The sequence below is a fragment of the Rhinopithecus roxellana genome, chromosome 13 (genome assembly GCF_007565055.1).
Source record: "Rhinopithecus roxellana isolate Shanxi Qingling chromosome 13, ASM756505v1, whole genome shotgun sequence".
Lineage (NCBI taxonomy): Eukaryota > Metazoa > Chordata > Mammalia > Primates > Cercopithecidae > Rhinopithecus > Rhinopithecus roxellana.
The window spans coordinates 22,200,753-22,224,713 of record NC_044561.1 but is presented as its reverse complement, the minus strand read 5'-3'; the positions used below and the strand labels follow the sequence as shown (position 1 = coordinate 22,224,713).

The 23,961-nt window shown below is 37.4% G+C and overlaps 1 protein-coding gene across 1 annotated transcript in view; it reads right to left on the bottom strand.

The window, feature by feature from the left end:
• TTC28 (tetratricopeptide repeat domain 28) overlaps positions 1-23,961 on the bottom strand; it is a 475,930-nt gene that overhangs the window by 347,848 nt on the left and 104,121 nt on the right. The window lies entirely within an intron of this gene.

Sequence of the window (23,961 nt, the reverse complement as noted above, 5' to 3'; positions counted from 1 at the left end):
TACCCAAAGTAATTTATAGATTCAATGCTATCCCCATCAAGCTACCACTGACTTTCTTCACAGAATTGGAAAAAACTACTTTAAACTTCATATGGAACCAAGAAAGAGCCCACATAACCAAGACAATCCTGGGCAAGAAGAACAAAGCTGGAGGCATCACGCTACCTCTACTACAAGCCACATTAACCAAAACAGCATAGTACTGGTACCAAAACAGATATATAGACCAATGGAACAAAATGGAGGCCTCAGAAATAACACCACACATCCACCATCATCCGATCTTTGACAAACCTGACACACACAAGCAATGGGGAAATCACCCGCCTTCTGAATTGATCTTGCTGGGAGCTGCAGACCGGAGTTGCTCCTATTCGGCCATCTTGCCAGCCACCCTCCCTATTTCTTTATACATTGTTCTCCTGGTTCTCTTTACCTCTTTGTTCATGATTTATTTTAGCTCTCTGAGCATATTTAGTACAACTGAATTAAAGTCTTTTCTCATAAATTCAATATATGTGCTTTCTATATGATAGTTTCTATTAATTACTTTTGTGAATAGGCCATACTTTCTTGCTTCTTGCATGCTTTGTAATACTTTCGTTGTAAACAAAATATGTTTAGAACATTTTAAGTTTTCTAAACATTAAAAATATATGTGAAACTCTGAAAATGAGATTATTTCCCTTTAGGGATTTTTGTTTGCTTACTTCACTTTCTGTGATTTTTTTGCTTACTGTGGGTTGTAGCCATTTGTTGATTTGATAGAAGTTTTCTTGAATAGTGGGAAAAAATGAGATAGAGAGAATCAGAATAGGGAAAAAAAGAAGAATCAGAGCCAGAGCAGGGTGCCTTGTGCCATGCCTGCAATCCCAGCAACTCCAGAAGCTGAGAGAGGTGGACCACTTAAGGCCAAGAGTTTAAGACCAGCCTGGGCAATATAGCAATTCCTCATCTCTACCAAAATTTAAAATATTAGCCAGATGTAGTGGCATGTACCTATAGTCCTAGCTACTTGGGAAGCTACAGTGGGAGAATTGCTTGAGCCTAAGAGTTCAAAGCTGTAGTGAGCTCTGATGGTTCCACTGCATTCCAGCCTGGGTAACAGAGTGAGACCTTATCTCTAAAAAAAAGAAAAAAATTCTCCAAGTTTGTACAGATTGGCTGTGTACTGGGGACTATCTGTAGTCTTTTGTATAGGTCACTGGGGATTGTTTGTTTGTATTACAGTGTTTTTGAGGAATATCTGCTGCTTTTCTTCCCTGAGGGAATTTTGAATTAGGTGAAAGAAAGGCAGATACCTTGCATTAATAATATAGGTAGCCCCCAGACAGGTTAGATCAGACGAACACAGTTATTTGAAGATAAGGTTTGCTCTGCTCCCTAGAGAACCAGGGACCTAGTTCTCACTATGGGAATGCGAACTGTCAAGTTTAAGACTGTCAACAAGCCAGGGAGGAGGATGGGGCAAGGTGAAGCTAAAATGTCAAAGAGTTGTATGCCATTTTGAAGTTGCTTTCTTCTGGATTTGGATTTTTTTTTTTGAACTGGTGTAAACCTGTGACTGTGTTCCAGAGTTCTGACAAAGTTGGTATTGACAATTTTTCTTTAGTTTTTGATATTGCTTCAGAGGGACAGGCCCTTGGAGCTATGATATCTACTTATCCATATTTGCTTAGATTCCTCCTTGTTATCATGTTTAAGAACTTTTTATCTAATCCTTGGCTACAAACATTTTCTTCTAAAATTCTTATAGTTTTACTTGTTCACATTTAGATTTGTGGTCCAGTTTGAGTTAATTCTTATATAAGGTGCAAAATAGTGTTTTAGATTCATTTTTATTTATATGAATGTCCAATTGTTCAAATGCCATTTATTGAAAAGTTCCTTTCTTTTTTAATTCCTTTTCCACCTTTGTAAAAAAATCAATTGTTCATAGTTGTGTGGGTCTATTGCTGGACTCTCTATTCTGTTCTATTGATATGTGTCTACCCCTTCACAATATTACTGTTACAGTCTCACCAATGCACCACAATGTAACAGTCTCAGTTGTGAGGTATTACCCAGAGTTCTTTGTCTCAGTGACCAAGAGAATTAAGGAGCATGGACACAAAGGATGAGGTTGGAGTGAAAGTTTAATAAGCAAAAGAAGAAACTCTCAGCTGTGGTGAAGGGGTCTAGAAGAGGGTTGCTGTTGTTACAGTTAAATGCAAAGACTTTTATAAGAAACTGATGAGGGCTGGGTGTCTCATTTGCATAAGGCACGAAGTTCTGGTAGTTCCACCCCATCCTTTTAATGCGCATGCGGGCCCTAAGCTTGAGTTACTCCCTATTGCTTTATTCCGCTTACTGCACATGTGTCAGGGGATGGAATTTTCCATTGCAAGTATATTTGGGCAAGTCATCTATGTAGCCTTTCTTATCTGTGTGGTTGTGGGCATCTTAGGCAAGCCCCATTGCCTGCAGGCTGTTCTTTTGCTTGAAAGAATTCAACAGAAGACCCACCCTAACTGCCTGCCTGACCTGTTTCTTCCTTTCTCCTGTCTCATTACATTGTGTCGGTTACTGTAATTTTTTAGGAAGTTTTAAAATTGGGTTCTATGATGCACCCAACTTTTTCTTTTCAAAATTGCTTTGGTTATTTTAGTTTCTTTGCTTTTCCATATAAATCTTTGTAGACTCAGATGTCTATATGTACAAAAAATCTTGTTTGATTTTCATTGGCATTATGTTAAATCTATTTGTATTGGTTCAATTTTGGGAGAACTGGCATCATAACTATACTTAGTCTTTCAGTTCATAAACAGGCTATGTTTCCCCATTTATGTCTTCATTTTGATTTATTTCATGAGCATTTTTTTAGTTTTCATTGTAAATATCTTACACATATTTTGTCACACTTACATCTAAATAATTCATTTTTTGGAGCTATTGTTTTTGAAAGTTTTTTCAGTTGTTCCTTGCCAGTATGAAATATTATTGAATTTTGTGTGCTATTATGATTATTAATTTTTTTTTGAGACAAGTTCTCACTGTTACTCAGGCTGGAATGCAGTGGTATGATCATGGCTCACTGCAGCCTTGAACCCCTGAGTGCAAGTGATCCTCCCACTTAAGCCTCCTGCATAGTTGGGGCTACAGGTATGCACTACCATGCCTGGCTAACCTAAATTTTTTTTTTTTTTTTTTTTTTAGAGAGAGAGGATCTCACTATGTCATCCAGGCGGGTCTCGAACTCCTGGGCTCAAGTGATCCTCCTGCCTTGGCCTCCTAAAGTGCTGGGATTATAGGCATGAGCCACTGCGCCCTGTCTGTTACTGTACTTTTATGTTTTAAAACATTTATTTATTCATTTTAATATCTTTTATTTCTTTTCTCAGTGTTTCTGTCTTTCCATTTGTTATAAGAGTTGCCTTTACTTATTAGAGAATGATTGTAATACTTACTACTAAAATCTTTGTGTGATAATTTTAACCTTTATGTCATCTTAAAATTGGTGTCTATTGATTGATTTTCTTGTGAGTTGAGATTTCCCTGGTCTTTCATAGGCCAAGTAACTTTGGTTTATATTCTGGATATTTTGTTATTATCTTATGAATCTTTATATCCTGTTTATATTTTAAGAAGAATGTAGTTATTGTTTTGTTTGTTTTAACAAACAATTTACCTGGTTAGATTCAGGCTATAAGTTTCAATACACATTTTATAAACTTTATTCCCAAATGTCAGTTAACTTTTCACAGCTTTTGTTGTTCTATTAGGACCTGTCCTTCATATGTACCACTGAGTGTTCTGAGAACTGGATAGTGGCCTATCCTATACTTTTCACAAACTTTGGCATGCTATTTAGGGTAAGAACCATACACACCACATAATGGGATTGCTCTCATGAGCTCACTTCTATATCTGATATCTTCAACACTTTCCAGCTCTCTGACTGTCTTCCTTCCTATCTCCAGCCAAAAGGTAGAACTTTAGTTTCCCTGTGTTGCCATACATATCCTGTAATTATGTCTACATAAAGTATCAAGCAGTGAAAATGCAGAGAGAGGAAAAAAGTACTGTTAACTCAATTTGTACCCTCAAGACCACAGCTCCTATAGTCAGAGAGAAGGGTCTCCTTCCTCAGAATTTAGATGCCTGCCCATTATACACCACTTTTGCTTGTCGTTTTGGGGTCTTGCTCTGTCACCCAGGCTGGAGTGCAGTGGTGTGATCATGGTTCACTGCATCCTTGACATCCTGGGCTCAAGTGATTCTCCCACCTCAACCTCCCAAGTAGCTGGGGGTACAGGTGTGTGCCACCACACCCAGCTAATTATTTTTTTTTAAGAGATGAGAGTCTTACTATGTTGTCCAGGCTAGTCTCAAACTCCTGGACTTAAGTGATCCTCCTGCCTCAGCCTCCCACAGTGCTGAGATGACAGGCAGTAGTCACTGCCCCTGGCCCCCTCCACTGCTTTCATCCCCATCACTGCTGGCTTGCCTGGAGTGTGGACTGTGAGAGAATGTTACAGATTTTCTTTATTCTTTCTGACCTTAAAGAGTTCCCTTTTCTGCTTCTCTAACCAAAGAGAAGGCTTTCTTGGTGCACTTTCTGTTTGCACGCAATAAGTGCATCCTGATTTGAAGCTGCCTTTGAATCCAAGCTGGTAACACGAGATGGGAAAGAAAAACCAAAACAAATCAGGAAACCCACTGCTGGTTTGTTACTGCTTTGAATTCTGTTCTCCTCCCTTGAGTCACCTGCTACCATTTACTCTTCAGAGTCTTCAGAGAGCTATACTATGAAGTCTTTTCAGGGTATAGTTATGTTCAATGGAAAAGATTAAATGAAGTGTACTTGTTCCATCTTGCTTAGAACTGAAACCTTTTGAAAAGATATAAAACATGTTGTATTTTTATACAAGTAAGTATTGAGAGGCATTTTTCTTTTCTTGTTTTTTTCATTTTGATACATGGTACCCTACATTCATGTCAATGTAGAAAGATCATATAACATGGGACAGAGAAAAAATAGGCTGGGAAGTGTAGTCTTCTTTTTTGGACAGAGTCTCACTCCTTTACCCAGGCTGGAGTGCAGAGGTGTGATCATGGCTTATGGAAACCTTGACCTCCTGGGCTCAAATTATCTTCCTGTCTTAGCCTCGCAAGTAGTTAGGACTACAGGTGTGTGCCACCATGCCTGGCTAATTTTTAATTAAAATTTTTTTTTTGTAGAGAAAGGATCTTGCCACATTGTCCAAGCTGGTTTTGAACTCCTGGACTCAAGTGATCCTCCCATCTCGACCTCCCAAAGTGCTGCAATTACAGATGTGAGCCACCACTCATGGCTTGTAAATTTATTCTGTAGAAAAATGTGTGAAATATTTATGCAAGTGTTTTTTAGGCATATATTTTTGCCTTTCTGCCCTGTTCTCATCACTTACTCATGTCACCCTGTTCAGGTCCCTTCCCCAGATGCATGTTCTTTTCTGGAGACTCTTACTACTCACCAGCAATTGAAGCAACTGACGAAAGTATTAGTTGTCAGTAAGCCAGCAATATTTCTTGAACTGTGCTTTCCCAAACACCTAAAGTCAGAAGAGAGGGACTATTCCAAGAATTGGGGCTATAGGAGGAGTAGAGATGGGCATTTCTTTGTATTTCCTCCTTTAAAAAATTGTGTGAACTCTTCATTTTATTCTATAATTTTTATATTAAGATAATCCTCTACAGATTATAACAAATAATATAACACTGTGGTGTGGGATGTCAATAATGGGGAGATTATACATGTATGAGGACAGGGGTATACAGAAACTCTCTGTACTGTCTGCTCAATTTTGCTGTGAACCAAAAACTGCTCTAAAAATAAAGCTTATTAATTTAAAAAATTCTCTTCTCAAAACTTCAAATAACTTTGACATTTCATGAGATGTGTCATGTTAGCGTATTACTTTGCTCTTCTTTCTGGTGTAATGCTAGAAAATTCCATTTGAATAATTTGAAGGGAAAAGAAAGAGTTGATAGCCAGAAAGATCAAAAGAGTAAGTCATTAATGGTAGAATTTCATCTGCCTGAAGAAGCCTTATGGAGAGTGCCCATATCTCAGTGTATATCTACTTATAGTAATAATTTTTCATAGACTGCTTTCTGGAAGGAGAATTCCCATTAATCTGACATGGTTTGGGTGTAGTTACATTACAGTAGGCAAGATGCCATGTGTTTTTTCAATAGTTGGTGAGAATTTTGGCTGCTTTAATTCCCATATTTTTAGCTTCACTGTTTTTTTCCTAATCCACTGTTCTCTCTGCTACTACTATTTTTTTCCATTCTGCTTCTGGTCTTACCATATTCCTCAGGACCAGGACCAGGCTATGTGTATAAAAGCACACATTCTCTGTGTTCTAGAGTTGGGAGAGGATTGGTAGGGCAGGGGCACAGAACTCATGCCAAAGCCAGATGATTTCTTGGAGAATGTTCAGGTAATTCTCTAGTTTTTTTTGTTGTTGTTTTTTTTTTTTTAGCATGACTTTACACATTTCCTATACTGCACCCATAGAAGGAAGGCCCAAGATATGGAAAGTTCAGAACCACTGCTCTAGGGGACTGCAAACTTCTTTCATTGTTTATGTTTAAAGTTTTGAAAACTCCAGTAATGCTATACACATTTTATAATCTGACATAAATTGTACTTCAGGATTCCCTCCATTGCTAGAAAATGACACCTACTTAGTTATTTAATTTCTGGTTGGCATTTTGTCTTTTCTTTGACTTCTTATCAAATTTCTAATTCTTTTTTAAAATAGGATTTTCTCATAAACCTGTCACCTTAATAACATTTTTGATACATTAATTTTGGGAAAAGAAGTAGCTGATACATGAAACAATCAGAATTGAGAGCAGATTTCCTTTAGAAATTGATTCTAAATGTAGCGAAAGTCAACCTTAGAGAGAGAAACAATTCACAGCTGCAGATTTGGTTAGAACATTTATGTTTACGACATTTGGGTCTCTGATTCTGGGTTCCAAACTAAATAATGGTGTTTTCTAAAATAGCTCCCAATCCTTTTGCATGTGCTTTCAGTATACAATATGACAGACTAGTGAAAAATACAAGTGTAGTTTTCTGGAGAAGTAGGAATATTTCCTCCCACCTGATCAGGTAAAACACATTGTGACATGAAGAATGTGTTCTTTGCTGATTCTCAATGTTTTTATTTTTATTTTTAATATAAAGTGTCAACAAATAGAAGCAAGAGAAAATTCACTTGAAAATATCAGAAGATAAAAGAAATATAGCAAATTATACTGCTGTTAAAAAATCCATTTTAGCCACCAAACAAACAGGCATTGGCTGAGAAGCTTGCTGATGGCTTCTTTTGTTTCTCTTTGATTTAAAACCTCATGCCTGTAATCTAATTAACATAGAACTGAGTTGCAAGTATAGTGGCCTGTTTGGTTCAATAATAATACATTTATATGAAAGGTTAATGAAATGAATTTTTCCTCCATCCAATTCATTAAAAATTGTTTTACAATCAACGGTTGCTAATGGAATAGATATTAAATATTCATGTTCATAAATTTTCTGTGTCATTTCTGATTTTCCTTCATTTCTGCCTCCATATGTTGAATTTTACAAGTATAAGAATTTCAAGACAAAGAGCTGATTTAGAGGTTAATTGCACACCATTAATTCTTTTATCAAGGAGGCAGTGTGGAAAGTGGAGAGAGAGTATGACAGTAGGTTTGTCTCACTTTGTAGCTCTATGATTTGGGGCAAGTTTTGTAACCACCTCTTTTGTGAAATAGTCATCATAAGAACTTTTTGCAGGGTATTGTGAGGGTTAGTGATAAACTATGGAAAAGCATCCAGCACAGTGTCTAGTAGAGACTAGCTCTCCCATAAACGACAACTTAGAAAAAGCTTTGGAAAATAAAATACCCACATATATGCAGCAAAACTTAGGATAATTTATAGTGGCAGGAATGACATGACAATACTGAACTCTTTAATTCTAAAATAGGTATCAGGCTTGGGCCTTGGAAACCCTGTAATAATTATTTTTGAGATGGTGTCTCACTCTGTCACCCAGGCTGGAGTGCCATGATCTTGGCTCACTGCCACCTCTGCCTCCCAGGTTCAAGCAATTCTCCTGCCTCAGCTTCCTGAATAGCTGGGACTACAGGTGCCTGCCACCATGCCCGGCTAATTTTTGTATTTTTAGTAGAGACGGGGTTTCACAATATTGGTCAGGCTGGTTTCGAACTCATGACCTTGTGATCCACCTGCCTTGGCCTCCCCAGGTGCTGGGATTACAGGCGTGAGCTACCACGCCTGGCCAATAATTCTAATAATCAGTGTATCAGGATAAGTCTCTGATAGGAAGGAGTGTTTCGTGTGCCTTTAGACAGATTTTTGGATTTCTGTTTTCTGGCACCTGTTTTTTTTCTTTTCCATTCAAGTCAAAGGACATTATTTAACCTGCATTTAATGTCTTTTCCAAATAATAAACTTACTAGATAACTGCAGCCTGCCCAGTCAACTGCCAAAGTATAAACATTAAAACAAATTTTGTGACTGAAAAGTTTTCCTGAAACATATTATCTATTATATAGGCTTTTGAAACAGAAGATAACAAACATAAGTTTACTTCCTCAATGACTCAGGGAGATCATTATGATCATTAATGCTCATTTTGTGCCTAAATTTTGTCACCCCCTTACCTACTTTACAAAAGGTGACTTATAATATGTGAGCTGGTAAAGCAGATGAGCCACCTCAATAAATAACAAATGCCAAATAGAGCGTAACCATGAGAGAATCACTTCTCTTCGATATTAAAAAGTGCCTCGTCCATTAGCCCTATTCTGGCACTGAAAATACTGAACAGGAGCATTTCCTAGGCACATTAGTTATCCTTTTGCTAATATAACAAATGATCACAAATTTAGTAGCTTAAGCAACAAGTATTTATTCTCTCACAGTTCTGCAGCCTGTTCAAATGCCCAAAATGAGTCTTATAGGGCTCTACATCAAGGCATCCATAGGGCTGTTTCCTTCTGGATCCTCCAGAGAAGAATCTGTTTCTTGTTTCTTCCAGCTTTAGAAGCTACCTGCATTCCTTGGCTCACTGACCGCTTCCTCCCATCACTTCAAACTCATGCTTCAGTCTTCAACATTTCCTACTGCCCTCTCTTAAAAGGACCTATCTGATTACATTGGGCCCACCCACATAGGCCCCCAACTTGAGATTCTTAATCACATTGACTAAGTCATTTATCATGTAAGGTAATACTTCTTACAGGTTTCAGGGATTAGGGTGTGGGCATTTTTTGGGTGCCTTTATTCAGTCTACCACACTGGGCAACCTCAGGCTAGTCACTTAACTTTTGCAAGCCTAGCATAAATACTTAACTCTTCAATGCCCAGACACTGATGAAGATCTACAAGCATCAAGACCATCCAGGAAAGTATGACCTCACCAAATGAACTAAACAAGGCACTAAGGGACCAATCCTGGAGAGACAGAGATATATGACCTTTCAGAAAGAGAATTCAAAATATTACAGTTGTTTCTAAGAATCTCAATGAAATTCAAGATAACACAGAAAAACAATTCAGAATCCTATCAGATAAATTTAATAAAGAGATTGAAATAATTAAAAACAAGCAGAAATTCTGGAGTTGAAAAATGTAATTGATATATGAAAGAAGGCACTACAGTCTCCTAACAGCAGAATTGATCAAGCAGGGGAAGGAATTATTAAGCTTGAAGACAGGCTATTAGAACATACACAGAGGCCAGGTGCGGTGGCTCAAGCCTGTAATCCCAGCACTTTGGGAGGCCGAGACGGGCGGATCACGAGGTCAGGAGATCGAGACCATCCTGGCTAGCACGGTGAAACCCCGTCTCTACTAAAAAATACAAAAAACTAGCTGGGCGAGGTGGCGGGCACCTGTAGTCCCAGCTACTTCGGAGGCTGAGGCAGGAGAATGGTGTAAACCCGGGAGGCGGGGCTTGCAGTGAGCTGAGATCAGGCCACTGCACTCCAGCCTGGGCGACAGAGCGAGACTCCGTCTCAAAAAAAAAAAAAAAAAAAAAAAAAAAACATACACAGAGAGATGAAAGAACAAAGAATAGAAAACGATGAAGTGGGCTTACAGGATCTAGAAAACAGTCCCAGAAGGGAAAATCTAAAAGAGGACGTAGAGGGTGAGATCAGGGTGGAAATTTATTCAAAGGGATAATAACAGAACTTTGCAAACCTAGAGAAAGATATCAATATTCAAGAACAAGAGGGTTATAGAACACCAAGCAGATTTAACCCAAAGAGGACTACCTCAAGGCATTTAATAATCGAACTACTAAAAATCAAGAATAAGAAAGGATCCTAAAAGCAGCAGGAGAAAATAAATAACATACAATGGAGCTCCAATACAGCTGGCAGCAGACTTCTCAGTGGAAACCTTACAGGCCAGGAGAAAGTGGCATGACATATTTAAAGAGCTGAAGGAAAAAACTTTTACGCTAGAATAGTGTATCTAGTGAAAATATCCTTCAGACATGAAGGAGATATAATGACCTTTCCAGACAAACAAAACCTGAGGGATTTCATCTACACCAGGCCTATTCTAAAAGAAATGCTAAGGGAGTTCTTCAATCTGAAACAAAAGACATTGATGAGCAATAAAAAATCATCTGGGCTGAGTGGGGTGGCTCATGCCTGTAGTCCCAGCCACTTGGTAGGCTGAGGCAGGTGGATCACTTGAGCCCAGGAGTTCAAGACCAGCCTAGGCAACATGGCAAAACCCTGTCTCTGCAAAAAATTCTACCAGAGGTACAAAGAGGAGCTGGTACCATTCCTTCTGAAACTATTCCAAACAAAGGAAAAAGAGGGACTCCTCCCTAACTCATTTTATGAAGCCAGCATCATCCCAATACCAAAACCTGGGAGAGACACACACACAAAAAAAGAAAATTTCAGGCCAATATCCCTGATGATCATCGATGCAAAAATCCTCAATAAAATACTGGCAAACTGAATCCAGCAGCACATCGAAAAGTTTATCCACCACGATCAAGTCGGCTTCATCCCTGGGATGCAAGGCTGATTCAACATACACAAATCAATAAACGTAATCCGTCACATAACAGAACCAATGACAAAAACCACATGATTATCTTCAGTAGATGCAGAAAAGACCTTTGATAAAATTCAACATCCCTTCATGCTAAAAACACTCAATAAACTAGGCATTGATGGAACGTATCTAAAAATAATAAGAGCTATTTATGACAGACCTACAGCCAATATCATACTGAATGGGCAAAAGCTGGAAGCATTCCCTTTGAAAATTGGTACAAGACAAGGATGCCCTCTCTCACCACCTCATCTTCCTCATCTTTGGTCTGTGATGTTGGTGACCTTTGGATGAGGTTTCTGTGAGGACATCCTTTTTTTGCTGATATTGATTCTATTCCTTTCTGTTTGTTAGTTTTCATTCTAACAGTCAGGCCCCTCTGCTGCAGGTCAGCTGGAGTTTGCTAGAAGTCCACTCCAGACCCTGTTTGCCTGGGTATCACCAGCCGAGGCTGCAGAACAGCAAAGATTGCTGCCTGTTCCTTCCTCTGGAAGCTTCGTCCCAGAGGGGCACCCGCCAGATGCCAGCCAGAGCTCTCCCGTATGAGGTGTCTGTCAACCGCTGCTGCGAGATGTCTCTCAGTCAGGAGGAATGGGGGTCAGGTACCCACTTGAGGCAGTCTGTCCCACAGCAGAGCTTGAGCGCTGTGCTGGGAGATCTGCTGCTCTCTTCAGAGTTGGCAGGCAGGAACATTTAAGTCTGCTGAAGCTGTGCCCACAGCTGCCCCTTCCCCAAGGTGGTCTGTCCCAGGGAGATGGGAGTTTTATCTATAAACCCCTGACTGCAGCTGCTGCCTTTCTTTCAGAGATGCTTTGCCCAGAGAGGAGAAATCTAGAGAGGCACTCTGGCTACAACGGCTTTGCCAAGCTGCAGAGGCTCCGTCCAGTCTGATCTTCCCAGTGGCTTTGTTTACACTGTGAGGGGAAAACCGCTTACTCAAGCCTTGTTAATGGCGAAGGCCTTTCCCCCGACCAAGCTTGAGCATCCCAGGTCAACTTCACACTGCTGTGCTGGTAGTGAGAATTTCAAGCCAGTGGATCTTAGCTTGCTGGGCTCCGTAGGGGTGGGATCCGCTGAGCTAGACCACTTGGCTCCCTGGCTTCAACCCCCTTTCCAGGGGAGTGAATGGTTCTGTTTCACTGGCATTCCAGGCACCACTGGGGTATGAAAAAAATCTCCTGCAGCTAGCTTGGTGTCTGCTCAAACGGCCGCCCAATTTTGTGCTTGAAACCCAGGGTCCTGATTGTGTAGGTACCTGAGGGAATCTCCCGGTCTGCAGGTTGTGAAGACTGTAGGAAAAGTGTAGTATCTGGGCCGGAGTGCACCATTCCTCACAACACAGTCCCTCATGGCTTCCCTTGGGGAGTTCCCTGACCCCTTGCACTTCCTGGGTGAGGTGACACCCCACCCCGCTCTGGCTCACCCTCTGTGGGCTGCACCCACTGTCTAACCAGTCACAGTGAGATGAGCTGGTTACCTCAGTTGGAAATTCGGAAATCACTCACCTATTGAATAAATGGTGTTGGGAAAACTGGCTAGCCATATGCAGAAAACGGAAACTGGACCCCTTCCTTACACCTTATACAAAAATCAACTCAAGATGGATCACAGACTTAAACATAAGACCTAGGACCATAAAAATCCTAGAAGAAAACCTGGACAATACCATTCAGGACATAGGCATGGGCAAAGACTTCATGTCTAAAATACCAAAAGCAATGGCAACAAAAGCCAAAATAGACAGATGGGATCTAATTAAACTAAAGACCTTCTGCACAGCAAAAGAAACTATCATCAGAGTGAAGAGGCAACCTAAAGAATGGGAGAAAATTTTTGCAATCTATCCATCTGACAAAGGGCTAATATCCAGAATCTACAAGGAACTTAAACAAATTTACAAGAAAAAAAAAACAACCCCATCAAAAAGTGGGCGAAGGATATGAACAGACACCTCTCAAAAGACGACATTTATGGGGCCAACAAAACATATGAAAAAAAGTACATCATCACTGGTCATTAGAGAAACACAAATCAAAACCACAATGAGATACCATCTCACACCAGTTAGAATGGTGATCATTAAAAAGTCAGGAAACAACAGATGCTGGAGATGATGTGGAGAAACAGGAACACCTTTACACTATCAGTGGGAGTGTAAATTAGTTCAACCATTGTGGAACACAGTGTGACAATTCCTTAAGGATCTAGAACCAGAAATACCATTTGACCCAGCAATCCCATTACTGGGTATACACCCAAAGGATTATAAATCATTCTATGGTAAAGACACATAGCACACGTATGTTTACTGCAGCACTGTTTACAATAGCAAAGACTTGGAACCAATCCAAATGTCCATCAATGATAGACTGGATAAAGAAAATGTGGCACATATACACCATGGAATACTTATGCTGCCATAAAAAAGGATGAGTTCATGTCCTTTGCAGGAACATGAATGAAGCTGGAAATCATCATTCTCAGCAAACTAAAACAGGAACAGAAAATCAAACACTGCATGTTCTCACTCATAAGTTGGAGTTGAACAATGAGAGCACATGGACACAGGGAGGGGAACATCACATGCTGGGGCCTGTGGGGTGCGGGGGCCTATGGGAGGGATAGCATTAGGAGAAATACCTAATGTAGATGATGGGTTGAGGAATGCAGCTAACTACCATGGCATGTGTACACCTATGTAACAAACCTGCACATTCTGCACATGTATCCCAGAACGTAAAGTGTATATATATATATATAGACATAGGGAATATCACTTTGGAGCCAGAAATTGTCAAAGGAACCAAAGGAAACTGTGGAGCTAAAAAGTATAATAACTGAAATTAAAAACTCACTAGAGGGTTTCCATGGCAAATTCAAGTAGGCGTAACAAAGCATAAGTGAAATTAAAGACAGGTTAGTTGAAATACAGTTTGAAGAGAAGAAAGAAAAAAAGAATGAAGAAAATTGAACAGTGCTTAAGAGACCTGTGGGACACCATCATAAATACCAACATATGCATAATGAGAATTCCAGAAAGCAGAGAAAGAAATGGATCAGAAGAATATTTGAAGAAATATGGCCAAAAACTTCCCAAATTTGATAAAGACCTGAATCTATACATTCAAGAAGCTCAACAATCTCCAAGAAGGATAACTACAAAGAGATCCACACTGAGACACACTAATCAAATTGTCAAAAGTGACATAAAAAGAGAATCTTGAAAGCAGCGAGAGAAGCAACCTGTCATATATAAGGAAACCACAATAAGATTAACAGCAGATCTCTCATCAGAAAAAAAGGAGGCCAGAAGAGAGTGGTATGATATTTTAAAACTGCACAAGGGAAAATCTTTATGACTTTGGATTTGGCCATGGGTTCATAGATAAAACACCAAAACTATGGGCAACAAAAGAAAAAAATACATAAATAAATCAGACTTCATCAAAATTCAAAACATTTTTATATCAAAGGACACTATTAAGAAGGTAAAAAGTGAAACTACTGAATGGGAGACAATATTTACAAATCATATATCTGATAGGGATCTAGTATCCAGAATATATAAAGAACTCTCACAACTCATTAAGAATAAGACAACCCAATTAAAATATGGGCAAAGGATAATTGATCTGAATAGACATTTCTCCAAAGAAGATATACAAATGGCCACAAAACACATGAGAAGACAGTAAACACCATTAGTCATAAAGGAAAAGCACATCAAAACCACAATGGGATACCACTTCATACCCACTAGGATGGCTGTAATAAAAATGCCAAATAATTCATTTTTTTAAATGACATAAAAATGTTGGCAAGGGTGTAGTGTAATTGGAACTCTCATGCATTAATGGTAGAAACACAAAAATGGTTTAGCCACTGTACAAAAGAGTGTGGCATTTCCTTGAAAAGTTAAATATAAAATTATCATATGACCCAACAATTCCACTCCCAGCTATATCCCCAAAAGAACTGAAAAAAGGAACTCAAATACTTTTACATCCATGTTTGTAGCAGCACTATTTACAACATCCAAATGGTGGAAATAATCCAAATGTCCACTAGTGAATGAAAAGATAAACAAAATGAGATATATAAACAATTAAATACAGTCATGTGCAACATAATGATGGCTCAGTTAACAATAAACTGCATATATGACAGTGGTCCCATAAGATCATAACACTATTTTTGCTATACCTTTTCTATATTTAGATATGCTTAGATACACAGATACTTAACACTGTATTACAAGTGCCTCCGTATTCAGTACAGTAACATGCTGTACAGGTTTGTAGCCTAGGAGCAGTAGGTTATACCAGATAGCCTAGGTGTGTAGTAGGCTATACCATACCTAGATGGGTTTGTGTAAATACACTCTATGATGTTCACATAATGATGAAATCAACTACAATGCATTTCTCAAAACATATCCCCATCACTAAGTGATGTATGACTATATTATTCAGCCATAAAAAAGAACAAAGTACTAACACATATCGCAACACAAATGAATCTCAAAAACATGCTAAGTGAAAGAAGCCAGACACAAAAGGTAACACATTATATTTAATTATATGAAATATCAAGAATATGTACATCCAGAAAGATAGGAAGCAAGCTGGTGGGTGCCAGGGAGTAGATGAAGATGGAAAATTGGCAGTAACCGTTCAATGGGTGTGGCATTTTCTTTTGAGGTGATGAAAATGTTTTGGACTAGAAAGAGGCAGTGGTTGCCCAACACTGAGGATGTACAAAATGCCACTGAATTGTTCACTTAAAAATACTTCATTTTATATTATGTGAATTTCATCACACTAAATGAAAATTTTAAAAAATTAACACAGAAAACAGTCCATAAAGGAAATGTGACAAGTGGGGCTTCCACAAAATTAAAAGCTTCTGCTCTGTGAAAGACATTTTTAAGAGAAAAAGTCAAGCTACTTTTCTAGAAGAAAATATCTGCAAAATACTAACCCAAAAGAGGATGTATATCCTTTATATATAAAGAATTGTGAAAACTTACTGGCTAGAAAACACAGAACCCAATTTTTAAAATGGGCAAATAGATTTGAACATACTTCAACATACAGGATATTCAGATAGCAAATAAGCATATGAAAAGATGTTCAAAATCATTAGCCATTAAGAAAACGCAAATTAAACTATAATAGAATACCACTATATACCTATTAGAATAGCAAACAAACAAAAAAGGAAAAATGACAATATCAAGTGCTAGTGAGGACAGAGAGAACCTGAAACTCTTATATATTGCTAGTAGAATACAAATTCTAGAAAACGGTTTGGCAGTTTCTGGTAAAGTGAAATTTAGACTTATCATGTGACCCAGCAATCCCACTCCTAGGTACTTATCCTAGAAATAACAACCTATGTTCACACAAAACCAGTATATGAATGTTTATAGCAGCTCTATTCATAATTTCCCCAAACTGGAAACAATCCAAATGTCCTTCAATGGATGAATGGATGGACATACTGTGATACATCTATACAACGAAACAGAAGTAAGCAACAAAAAGAAACAAAACTATTGATGCATATAATATGGATGAAACTCAAAGGGATTATGCCGAGTAAAAGAAGTCAGTCAACATACCATATAATTCCATTTATATGACATTTGAAAAAGGCAAAAGTATAGCAATTAGTTGTTGCCAGTAGTTTTAAAGGTAGAAAATTTAGAAGTGATAGAAATGTTCTGTATCTTAATTCTAGTGGTAGTTAAATGAATGTATACATGTGTTAAAATTCATAGAACTACAACACACAAACAAGCCAATCTGACAGGAAAAGTTTGAGTAAATAGTGGTAACAATTATATGACTTTGTGAATGTAATTCATGCCACTAAATTGTACACATAAAATGGTTAAAATGGTGAATATTACATTATATGTATTTTATCACAGCACTGGCATGTGAACTTGTTTTCACTAAATGAGTTAAAATGAGAATGCTTGTTTTATAATTAAAGAGTCAGAACAAAAGACATATACCTTTTACTTGGAGATATTATCAGAAGAAAGCACTGACAGTTTTATGACAGCAAGGTCAAGGCATCTGCTAAAAATGTTATAAACTGATTTCTTTGCAAAGTCTGCTTTAACTTTTTAATTTCCAAGTCTGATTTTTATTACTAGCATTTAGCCCATTTGCCAATTTCTCCAAACTAAGTCAAACTATAACCCAAATAAAATCAAGCAATAAGTATATAAAGATCAATCCAGAGTTGTGAGACCTGTGGAAGATTGTTTTAAATATATTATACTAAAGGTGTTTTTAAAAGTAAAACAGTCCTTTGGACATCTCAATGAAAAGCATACACAAACCCAAACACACACACACACACACACACACACACACACACAGAGAGCAAGCCCTATTGTGAAATAAAAATAATACATAAAAATGAAATGTGCTTTGTATTTAAAAAGTGCCAAAAACCACTGTGGAAGAAGAGTTACTCATATGCATATTATACTTATGTTAAGGTGTATTATTTAACATAAAGCCCCAAAATTATGAGATTATACATAAATAATGAATAGAAATATGTGCAGTTGATCTTATTATTCACAGATTCTGTGTCTGTAAATTCACCTAATTATTAAAATGTATTTGTAACCCCAATTTTCATATTATAAGGTATCCTTTTTGTTGATTTCACTGTTTAAAATGACCCCCAAGTATAGTACTAACGTGTTGTCTAGTGTTTCTAAGCTCAAGAAGGCTGTGATGTGCCTTACAAAGAAAACACTTGTTTAGTAACCTGTATTCAGGCACGAGTTATAGTGCTGCTAGCCATGAATTAAATGTTAATGAATCAACAATATATATTAATCAGATATCTTTAAACAGAAGCACATATAAAAGATGGTTATGTATTGATCAGTTGACAAAAAGGTTGTAACCAGAGGTTCACAGGAACCTAACCCTCAAACAGTTCAGTATTTGCTAACTCAGTATTTGCAGCAACTTCACAGAAAATAGCTAACGCAAATAATAAGAATTAATTGCATGTTTTGATTAGGGGAAAAGGAAGCCACTTTCCCCTTGGCTTTGACCCCCAGTGAAGTGGCAAATGTGTAGGTGCCTACTGTTCACTACCCTCTCATAGAGCTCTAAGGCAGGAAGCAAAGAGTGAATACCTGCATCTGTAAGTAGAGGTATAATATCTAATAGTCACTGTATCAGCTACTAATCATTAAATGTCTCCAAATTTACCAACACTCTTACAGGTGTTTTATATTGATTCACTCATTCTTTAAACAACCATGTGCCTGACAGCTCAGTGGTAGGCATTGTTCCAGTGAAAATTCAAGAGAGAAAAGATAAACATGGTCCCTGTCTACTTTGAAGCTCAATACCTAGTGCAAGAGACAGGGAGTAAACACACAGTTAATACAATAAAATAAATTGTAAACGTGCAATAAAGAAACAAAACATGTAATAAAGAATTATTAAGAAGGATAAATACCTTATTTAAAAACATGCTCTGGGCCAGGTGAGGTGGCTCATGTCTACAATCCCAGCATTTGGGAAAGCCAAGGCGGGAGGATGGCTTGAGTCCAGAAGTTCAAGAGCAGCCTGGGCAACATAGCAAGACTTCACCTCTACAAAAATATGATGATTTAAAAAAATAGCCGGTCATGGTGGTGTGCACCTGTAGCCCTATCTACTCTGGAGGATGAGGCAGGAGAATCACAGAGGCTAGAAGTTTGAGATTATAGTAAGCTATAATAACACCACTCCACTTCGGCTTGAGTGACAGAGAGAGACCCTCTTTCTTTAAAAAAATATACAAATAATAATAAATAAATAGGGCCGGGCACGATGGCTCACGCCTCTAATCCTAGCACTCTGGGAGGCCGAGGCAGATGGATCACCTGAGGTCAGGAGTTCAAGATCACCCTGGTCAACATGGTGAAATCCCATCTCTACCAAAAACACAAAAATTAGATGGGTGTGGTGGCAGGCACCTGTAATCCCAGTTACTTGAGAGGCTGAGGCAGGAAAATCACTTGAACCTGGGAGGCAGAGGTTGCAGTGAGCCGAGATTGTGCCACTGCACTCCAGTCTGAGCTACAGAGAATACTCTGTCTCAAAAATAATAACAACAACAATAATAATATATATACATATGCTTTGAAGAGGCACAAGCTGAGAACTAAGAATGATAAGCTAACCAAAGAAAGAGCACTATAGAAAGGAGTACAAAGGCCTGAGACTGGGAAAGGTATAACTAGGTTCATGGAATTCAAAGAAAGTCACTACATTAAGAAAGAAAGGCATGAGATGAATCACTTAGTTCCAATTTTCAAAAAGAGAAACCTGATTTCAGAGAGGTAAAGAAATTTACCCAAGTTGCACAGATAATGGGTAAGAATTCAACCCCAGGGTAGATTGGTTCGAAACTCCATGTTCTTTTACCTACGTCATGCTGCCTCTGATTTTCTTCCTGCTGTCCTATAACTTACCCCCAAAAACTCTCCTGTAATTGTATATATATACATATATAATATATGTACAGATATATGTATGTATATGTGTGCATATATATATATAGTATTATACACACATGGAGACACAAAGCTTAAAGAAAAACAAGCACAGAAACCCAATAAATAGGACTTGATGCCAACAAGTACAGTTGATATATACTGTTTCTCTGTCAGTATACATCCCAGGATCTTATGTACTTTAAATAGTCACATCATACTGCTGACACATGTTCAGTAATTACATTATCATCCTCATTACATCTCTATAACCACTTGATGCCAGGGCTTTCTCTCAATCACAAGCTAATATATCTTTCCCCTATGAGACATGAAAAGGAAATGGCTTTTATTTTATAAAAATAAGGTAAAGAAAGGTTAAATTTTACAATGTCTTCCTCTTAGCACTTTACAGTTGTCCTAACAGGCAGTTTTGTTTTACACTTTACAGACACTTTAATGCTGAAATATTCTGTGCCAGGGATTCAGGTTTCCCGTTTTCTTTCTTTGTTTTTGTTTTTTTAGGTAGTTATTTATGTGACTGTCCTCCTAACTAAATGGACCAATCTGGGCATAAACCATTTTCTCATTTTCTCTGCTTATAGAAAGGAATGGTTTATTTCAGCAGTGCGGATAACATCTTGAGGTCTCAGGAGGATGACAAATTGAAACACTTTCTTTCTTGCCTAACATTTCTTACCCAAGAGTCAAGTGATGATGGTGGGGAACAAATCTCTCTTTTCCTGACAATTTGCACTTATTTTCTTAATAGCTCTGCTAAAATTCAGTGAATTTCATTTTGCTTAGAGCCTACTTAGTGCCTGCCAACAGGCACAGGAAGCTTTCATTCATCAGCACAGTAGTCCTACTGGTGATGCATTCCTATGAAATTATGACAGCAATTCCAAAAACAAAACAGCAGGGATGGGATAAATGAATTCTTTTTCAAAAAGAGCCATCAGAATAGCATAGCAGTTCCTATATAACTAGAAACGTAATAAATTATTTTGATTGAGAATTGTTTAGAAATTTTATTCCGGTATAATATCAATGTAGCTAAAAATGACCTATTCCCTAATATTACCTATATTTCACAAAATCATTTGAAAACAAGCACAACTATGAAATACAACTGCATAACTCTTTTCATAAATTCAGGTCTTGGTAATGCTGCACAAAGACAGTACCATTCACAGACAATTGGTGCCTCGATTGGCTGAAGAGCTCCAGATTTATGGTCTTCTTTGTCTTGTTAGGGTCCCTTGCACCACATGATTATGGTGTGCTATTTGACAGACACCCTTTGTGAATCAATGACGTGACTCTATACCTTTTCCAAAGACTGCAAATTGGTAACATTGTTCTGTCATTTAAGTTCTCTTTCTATAAAACATAAATTAAAACTTACTATTTTCTAGTATTGTTTGTTGACAAGTTTTAAATGGTAGAATCAAAACAATTTCCTATTTTTAATGAAAGGCATCTTTGGCATCTTAAGTTTCACCTTACATCAAGACTATATTTCTACCTACTATGTACAAAGATTTTCAGTGCAAAGGGGGTATATAAGAAGAGATAATTAATATCAGCCAAAAAGCATATAATCAACTTGGGGAAATACATAAATGCTGCACATTAAATAATTAGAGTTATTTCAAAGCAACATATGAACAAGTAAATGTAAAAATTTAATATGGGCCTTCCCCAGCTTACAAAGGAATTGTGTTCCAAAATCGTATTCTTAGGTCAGTTATCTGGAATGTTTTAAGCATTTTTTCCATTAAAAAATTATGCTGTAAAGAGTGGTTATATTCACCAGCCAATCCTAATGGCCTAGTTCATGCAAAATGTCACTGAATTATAGGACAAGCAATATTACAGAAAGGAGAAGAATTGGAACTGAAATCCATCAGTATACTACAACCACCTTCACATGAGTAATCCTATTTAGTCTTAATAATTCTGCAAGGTAAATTATTATGTCTTCCTTTAAAGGTAAGGCTCCTGAAGCTGATAAAGGTTAAGGACTTGCCTAAGCTAAGCTTGTAAGTGACAGAACAGAGATTCAAACCCAGAAATGTCTGCCTCTGAAGCCAGGACTCCACTCCTAGAATATACAGTTTCCTTTTAAAAAAGCATACATAAGGAAAACTTTTTTCGGTATTCCAAATGAAAATGTTAGGAATGTGCTTCACAGCCCCAAAGATTCTGGAGTACAGAAACAATGCCTTTTCATCTTTCTGTCTCCAGCACAGGGTTTGACACAGAATAGGTAGCCAATGATTACTGAATAAATGTAAAAATAGGAAATGAGTTCCTCAAAAGTCAGGGTCTTTTATCCATATGTATATACCTATAGCCTAATACAGATACATAATCTATTCATCAATAAATATTTATTAATTAAAGAATTCCATCTTACTTGTACACCTTCTCTCATTCTGCTTTTTTTAAATAAGCACTCCTGACCACTTCCAAATGTATTACTTAAACTTAGTGTCTTTCCAACTCTCAGTTCCTTCCTCCCTCCTTGCCTTCAGTGCTGAAATCCAGCAAGAATAAATCCATATTTACGTCTTTATGTGGCTAAGCATGCTCCCCAGCTAGGACAAAAATGAATTCAACCTAGGAAGCTTTACCCATAATACTCTTGGATCTCTGAGCTTGAAAAAGATGCACTACCCCTTGGGGAGAAATTATCCAAACTAATATCAATGAAGTGGATTTATCCTGTCCAGAGGAAATGCAAATGAAACTTGGTTGCATCAACTTTCTGAAACTACATTTCTAAAGCAAATTAAGAAACCCATTTCAAGCTGTTTGAAAGGAATGTTGGCTGACAGTTGCAAATGAGTCTTCTACAGAGAAGTAGCTCTGATTCTGCAGCTTATCATTTCAAATGGTTTTAGAGATGAATATTCAGATTTCACATCAATTTTTAATGTAATAGAAATCCCAAATGCTTAAAAACTAGGTTCCACTTCATAATCTGTCATCCTCTCTACCTTCTTTCAGGATACATTAATTTTTTAATAAGCTCTTTTAACTTAGCTCCTAAGATGCATTTTTTAACCACTACAAGTAAAAAATAATGCATAAGGTCCCTAGTTTAATTAATATCTTCTGTAAAGAATCCTTGTTAATTATAAAATTGTGACCATAATGAAATAGAAATATAGACTTAATAGAAATACAAGTTCTGAATTTCTCACATTAAAAGTCCTTGAAAAAAAAGTCAAATCATTCTCTTAAGCTCACAGATGACTATATTTAATGTCCTACAGCAACCATGTTGATTATTTTCAAAATTATCCTGATTATTATTAATGGCAAATGTTAAACTACCAAATATTCTGCAATATTGGTAAGTACTCTCTGAAGACATGGCTCAACAATTTCAGTGTAGACACATGGTGAAACAAGAGAACCAAGAACAACAAAAATTTTATTCACTTCAGTGCAATAGACTCAGAGCAATGAAACAGAAATACTCATTTGTAAAACATACTTTATATTCACATTTAAATCTCTAATTAATCCTAACAATTAAATGCAACCACTAACCACTTCCTTTGCAAGATATCTTTTTTATTTCCATAAATTTGAAATCTAATGGAAATCATTGTGTCATTATGGCTAGCGCAATAAATGCCTATTGGTCAATAAGCCCTGAACCTTAACAGGCAGTTAACTAATTCAGCTGGAAATAAGACCAATCGTTCTAATGGCTCCTGATTTCACTGCAAGAGTATACCTTTATGAACTATAGATGGTTTTCATGAGCTCCTCCTACAGCAGAGAACAGCAATTTAAATGTAAAAAACATGCACTTGAAATTCAAGTGCCTACACGGATTTCATTTGCCAGGGAGACCACAGATCAAAAGAGGTCCTTCAAATATTTAAGTTAAATAGGCAAGACCAATGCAAACAAAAATAAAACAATTTTAAATTACAAGAACCGATTTAGTCTATTTCAAAATCATTCAGATTTTCTTTTGCTTATTTCAAACAATCTGAATCAATTTTTTAAAAAACTGGAGAAACGTAACAACTGTAAATACACCTTGTAATAAAAACAAAAAGGGAGGTTTAGAAACTTGATCTCTTCCTGCTGTTTCACTCCTCCTGCCCTGAGAATGAGGGCCTCTTAATTTCAACATAAATAGATATAAATAACTTAGTATACAGATATCAGTACACTTGAAATAAAAATAGTCTGGCGACATCAGTATCCACTCAAAACCTGATCCTTTCAGCATATATCTCACACTGCAACAGCACAGAAAGCATTTCAAGCAATTAGG